Raw genomic sequence first — 6,602 nt, forward strand, 5'->3', positions numbered from 1 at the left:
ATTTCTTTTCATGAGATATGGTACCCCAGACTGGGAAAAGGGGGAAGGAAGGACTGAGTGTGTTTGTGGGTGTTTTAAGGGACTTTGGAGTTTTGATGAAGACATTGGGTCACTACTTTAAGTTTGTATAGCATCAAATAAACGTTTCCTTTCTTTTTCACAAATCTCTGGCATTGAGAGATGTCTTTCCTCTGGTGGCGGACATAACGGACCTGGGGGCTTCCTTTTGGTAATAGCATATCATTCCAGTCCCCCTTATTGTTCTGTAACACTCAGGCAGATGCTCTAAATAGAGGTGGGTGGGAAGGCAGTGGCCTCTCCGCTCAAAGAAAGTGTCATCATTTTGCCCTCACACCCCCATGGCCATTCATTAATCTCCTTAAGCCTCAGCTGAACGAACCATTGGAATATTTCTTTTATGAGGAAATAAATCCCTATGGCTGTACAAACAATTGGGTCCTGTTACTGTGGCCTTAGGAAAATGCACACCCAGCTCCAGGCACTTTTTGCCGCACGGTGATTCTCAAATATCAGAATGCCATGGTGGTCCCCTTAAAATGCAGCTTGCGGGGTCTCACTTCCCAAGTTTCAGATTCAGAAGGTCTCAAGTGGGGCCCAGACATTTGCATTTCTTTTTTTTAACTTTACTTTTATTGTTGACACTTTACAGATGTCACCTCCCCTCCTTTGCCAACCTCTACCCAGTCCCCACCCCACTCACCCTCTGGCCATCACCACGCTGTTTCTGTGTCTGTGGGCTATGCATACATGTTCTCTGGCATCTGAATTTTTAATAGCTTCCCAGGTGATACGGATGGTGGTCTCAGGCCCATACTTTGAAAAAATCACTGTGTTAAGCACTAACGAACCTGGCTTTGGAGAGAGGCTCTAGGTGAAGGTAGTACATACAGATAAAAAGAGATGGAGGTAGAGAGCAGATGCAGAGAGTGGCGTCCAGATGAGGGGATCTCAGAGTTATGGACTGGCTGAGACTCAGGCATGACTAGGAGCTGGTAAGGAGGTGGTCCCGGGTGGGGACTCTAACTTTTCTCCCCTCCCACTCTGGGTGTGGCTGGTGTCCCCTGCATCCATTTCTCCCACCCTCTAGTAGCAGCACCTGCAGGTGCAGGGATACACTCTCCATTCTCCAGCCTCCAGAAATGTCAAATTTTGACATTGCCTGCACCTTGCAGGTATTTCCAGCATTGATAGGTGAACTTATTTCCTAGGGCTGCTGTAACAAAGTTCCATGATATGAGTGGTTCACACAATACTAATTTATTTTCTCACAGTTATGGAGGATGGAAGTCCAAGACTGAGGAGTTGGCAAGGCCGGCTGCTCCTGAGGGCTGTTGAGGGAGAATCTGTTCCACGCTTCTCTCTCAGCTTCTGGTGGTCTCAGGCATTCCTTGGCTTGTCGAAGACCTTCTCCCTGTGTCTTCACTTTATTTTCCTCTGTGTGTGTCTGTCTCTGTGTCTAAATGTCTTCCTGTTATAAGAACACCAGTCATATTGGATCAAGGCCCACCCTATTGATCTCATCTTAAATTGACCATCTGAAAAGATCTTACTGCCAAAGAAGGCTGCCTTCACAGGTACTGGGGCAGGACTTCAGCATCTTTTGGGGGACACAATTCAACCCTTAACAGTGGGGTTTCCTCTCCTCCAGGATGGACCCTGGTTGTGCCCTTGGTGGCCTGATTTCCACCTGGGAGTGGGGAGATTCTAGGGAAATACTCTCTACCTTAAAAGCCTATGTTGAAGGTCTGTGTATGCAAAACTGAGAGACTGCTGGGAGGCAGACCTATTCTGTGCTATTTCTTTTTCTTTCCATCCCATCACCAGCTCCTGCAGCTTGGTGCTGCTGAGTACAACAGAATTGGCCTTTGGGGTTCATGTGGCAACTTAGCCTGTGTACAGTGATAAAAGGCTGGACTTTCATGGAGTGGAGGGTAAACCTGTTTTGAAGTCAGACTGAGGGGTAGGGGTTGGATCCCTTTCCTCATCTCAGTTGAGGGTGACAATGTCTACCACCCGGGCTCGTCAGTGTTAAATGAGATAGTGTACAGAAAGCTCCTGGAACAGACGGGGTGCTTGGTCAGGGTGGCTGTTATTAATAATTGGGAGCTCAAAGGACATCTAACCAAAAAACTGTCCTCGGGTTCTGAGGCATTTATTTGCATTGGGAGTTTGCTAAGTTCCTCCTGACTTCTCTTCCCCTGCCATCCCCCACAATAGCTGGGAACCCTGCATGTCACAGGCTTTGAACTGGGACATCAAAGAGAAGCCAGCTCTGTTCTTCAAACAGGTTTATAAAGAGATTTTGATACAAGACAACAATACTTGTCAGCAGTGCCCAGTTATCATCCTTCCCTTTGTAGTTTTATTAGGAAATAATTTCCCAGCTGGTGAAGCTCCTGCTGGCACGTCTTGTTTCTCTATTTGCAATTGGATCTGCCCACCAGAGGGGCTGCCTCACTCGCTCCATCAGTTTTGCCAGCTGGGGGCCCAGAGAAAGACATCACCAGAAGGGTCTCCGCAGCCAATTCACCATCTGCCCCTCCCCTCCCCCTCCCCTTCTTTGTAGCAAAATTGTAATTTCTTTGACCTCTGGGGATGTTTAAAATCTCAGCCTCTTAATTACCCCTCCCCCACTCATTATTTTTTTGAGAGGGAGGAGAAAAAGGAAGCCATGGCCAGATAATAAAAGAACCATCTAAGCCCTCCTATCATGCCCTGCATTCTAGGCTGGCCATAAGGATCCCCATTAGATTAAAACTAAGGAGCCCAGTTCACTGTGGGGAATGAAGCAGTAACTTTTGTCAGAGGCCAGCTTCTTCAAGCAGAGTAGGGCGTGGTTTTCTAAAAGTGATTATTCCTTGGTGCTGTCGTGTTCTTATAACTTAGAACACATGATGAAGAGTCTACGACATGCCAAGCACTGTGGTAGGTTCTCAGATACAGACTTGAGGAACACTGGATCTTTCTAGCCGTGGGCCATGGCTCCCAGCATGGGCTGAGTGAGCTGGGTTGAGAAAAAGACTTTTCAGGGACTCTTCCTCACCGGGGCTCTGAGCAAATGGCGGAGTTTTCCTGTGCTGCTGGGCAGAAAACTCCAGGACAACTTGCCAGACCTATACTAAAGGTAGCTCTTGACTGACACTTTGAGGGAGAAGCAGGGTCCAGGGAGGACGTTTTTGGTGGTGGTTTAAGAATGGGGCCACTGGGAAGAATTCCCACAGTAAGGAAAGGGGACAGGCAGAGAGGGAGAGTGGAGATGCAGGTGGGAGGAAATAACTAACAGAATGGGGCTTGGAGAGGAGAGACGGAACAGACCTGGGGCAGAAAGGGTTATTTTGCTGCAGAGGAAAAGATGCTTCACTTCCTTTTTATGAAATTGAGAGAGATTGTCAACCATTTAGAGGGAAGGAGAGAAGAGGATGTGGGTGATTTCAACTTTCCTGCCCTTTATTCTCTCTGGGAAGTGAGTGGAAATTAAGGGCATCCACTGGGAATGGGATAGGGTGGGTTGCTTTAGTGGAACTTAGAAAGTTAGAGGCAGACGTTTCTTAGAGATCATTTTATACAATGAGGGTCAGAGGAATTGAGAAATTTCCTAAAATAACATGTTGATCAGTGGTGGAGCTGGCACTCAGACCCTGGCCTGCTGGTTCCCAGGTCAGGGACCACTGCTCTGCAGGATGTTCACTGCATCCCTGAGGATGCATCACTGATCTGCATCTACCTTGGAGGATGGAGTTTCTGTGGCAGGCTGGACCAGGCCCTCTAGGATTCCTCACCAGCTGGGTGATGAGGTTGGTTTCAATGCCTTTGGTTTGCAGGGGTGTCCAACTTGCAGCCCACAGGCTGCATGTGGCTCAGGATGGCGGTGAACTCAGCCCAGCACAATATTGTACATTTACTTAAAGCATTATGAGATTTTCTTTTGTGATTATGTGTTGCAATGTATTTAATGTGTGGCCAAAGACAATTCTTCCAGTGTGGCCCAGAGATGCCAAAAGTTTGGACACCCTTGGGAGAGAAGAGGGGTCAGTGCAGAGCAGAGCCTTGTGTGGTCAAGGGTCACCCCAGATCACTGCACAGTGAGTAGAGCACTCCAGGGATGGAAGTGGCAGAGCCCATGCCATCCCCAGACTCTGAAGCATAAGGGGGGAACCCCCAAAATGGAATCATCTTCTGGAAATCAGGTGCCTTATTTTACAGGCTTCTCTCACTAGGTCAGTATTCTAAGAACCCATCTGCATCAGTGTACCAGCTGGCATTGTTGTGAGACACTGCATTTGGCGTCAGTGAATTTTTCTGAAGACACTTTCAACACATTTGCCATTTCATGGTGGGTGATTTACAAGCATACCAGCCCACACCACACTGAGTGTTCAGCAGTTTTTGTCCAAAAACAGAATGACTCCCATGCCCCACCTCCTTATTCACCCAATCTCACCTTGAGCAACATTTTTTTGTTTGTTTCCCTGGATGAAAAAAGTCCTCAAAGGAAAATGTTTTGCTGATGTGGAATAGGTAAACCAAAAAAAGGAACAAGCACTAACAGGCATCAAAATGACTGAGTTCAAAAACTGTTTTGAGCAGTGGAAAAAATGTCTCAATAGGTGTATTGCATCAAATAGAGAGTACTTTGAAGGTGACTGAAGTTTAAACATGTAAGAAAAATATGCAATTTTTAATTTTTATTTTTAAGATATGTTATTAATTATGCTATTACAGTTGTCCCATTTTTTTCTCCCCTTTATCCCTCTCCACGCCCTGCATCAATCAACCTCTCACCTGCATTCTCCGTGCCCCCCCGCCCCCCGGCCCCCTTAGTTCATGTTCCTGGGTCATACATACAAATTCTTTGGCTTCTCCATTTCCTATACTATTCTTAACCTCCCCCTGTCTATTTTGTACCTACCATTTATGCTTCTTGTTCTCTGTACCTTTCCCCTCATTCTCCCCCTTCCCTTCCCCACTGATAACCCTCCATGTGATCTCCATTTCTGTGATTCTGTTCCTGTTCTAGTTGTTTGCTTAGTTTGTTTTTGTTTTTGTTTTTAGGTTTGGTTGTTAATAGTTGTGAGTGTGTTGTCATTTTACTGCTCATATTTTTTATCTTCTTTTTCTTATATAAGTCCCTTTAACATTTCATATAATAAGGGCTTGGTGATGATGAACTCTTTTAACTTGACCTTATCTGGGAAGCACTTTATTTGCCCTTCCATTCTAAAGGATTGTTTGCTGGATTTTTTTATAAATAAATTCCGGGGGATGGGGTTGGTGCCCCCTTGTATTTTGCTGACTAAGGATTACTCACTTTCCCATTAACAATATCCTATTGTTGCCAGAGGAAATAGTAAGTGCTTCCACTGAAAAGCAACAGAGTAAGAGTTGACCTAAAAACTAACAGATTCTGAGCAGAAAGTTCCAGACCATGAGAACACAAGTCGTCTATTGGTTACTGCCCAGGATCAATGCCAATGTTATTAAACCCATTATACAGATAGGGAAAACAAAATGGAAGGATGAATGATTTCCAGAAATTCATCCAAATACAATAAAAACCTCATAGTTCAATTTTTTACATATATTCTTGAATCTTCCTCCTGCTGATTACTTCACATTTCCATGGAATGTGCAGGAAACCTTGACTGGGATGTTTAGGGTAGATTATAGGCCTTTTTTCATGAAGTCTGGCTGGGGTCTGGAGGACCGCAATCCCAGCCACTCATATAATTTTTTGAGGCAACCAGTGAAAAAATGAAGCTGTAATAAAAATGGTTGTAACATATTTTATATGTTTGAATTTAGGGGATGGCAAACTATGACTTGCAGACCACATTTGGCCTGCAGCTTGTTTTTAAACAGCTTGTGACCTTAGAGTGGTTTTACATTTAAAAGGGCCATAGAAAACAACCCCCCAAACAAAGTAGAATATGCCACAGAGATTATTTGTGCCCACAGAGATTATTTGTGCCCACAAAGTCTAAAATCTTTACAAACTGGCTCTCACAGAAAAAGTTTATGGGTCCTCAATAACAAATGAATGCTTTTATCACAAAAGGATGATGTAGAATTGCATTATGAAGAAGACAATCATAAAACATATTAAAATATTTATTTATTGTATATACTGTATTGTATGTAATATTATAAATATTGTATACAATATTGTATAACAATATTGTAAATATTGTATTTATTGTAGTGTGGCCTCGTAATGAGATATAAATTCCAAGTTGTTTAACCCATGTTATTTTTTCCATTTGTCAACTAATCTCTTTATGTTCACTTGGACATAAGGCCAAAGTGAACAGTGGAGGGCTTTGAGATCCTGAGGCTTGGCCATGCAGCCCTTATGACCCCTGGTTCAGGGTAATATGCTCTGGGTTTTCTTTGAACTGGAAAGGAAAGGCTGCAGGGCTTGCCACTCAGGTGTCTTCTGTGCAAACATTGGCATCTTAATTTGCCTGGCCTGCAGGATGAAGCTCAGCCATGCATGGGGAGAGGGCCCCCAGTCCCAGAGAGGATGAGCCATGGAGTGCAGCAGATGGGACCAGGTCTGTTAGGAGGGCCTATGACTAATCTAC

This window comes from Phyllostomus discolor, chromosome 5 (assembly GCF_004126475.2).
Source record: "Phyllostomus discolor isolate MPI-MPIP mPhyDis1 chromosome 5, mPhyDis1.pri.v3, whole genome shotgun sequence".
Lineage (NCBI taxonomy): Eukaryota > Metazoa > Chordata > Mammalia > Chiroptera > Phyllostomidae > Phyllostomus > Phyllostomus discolor.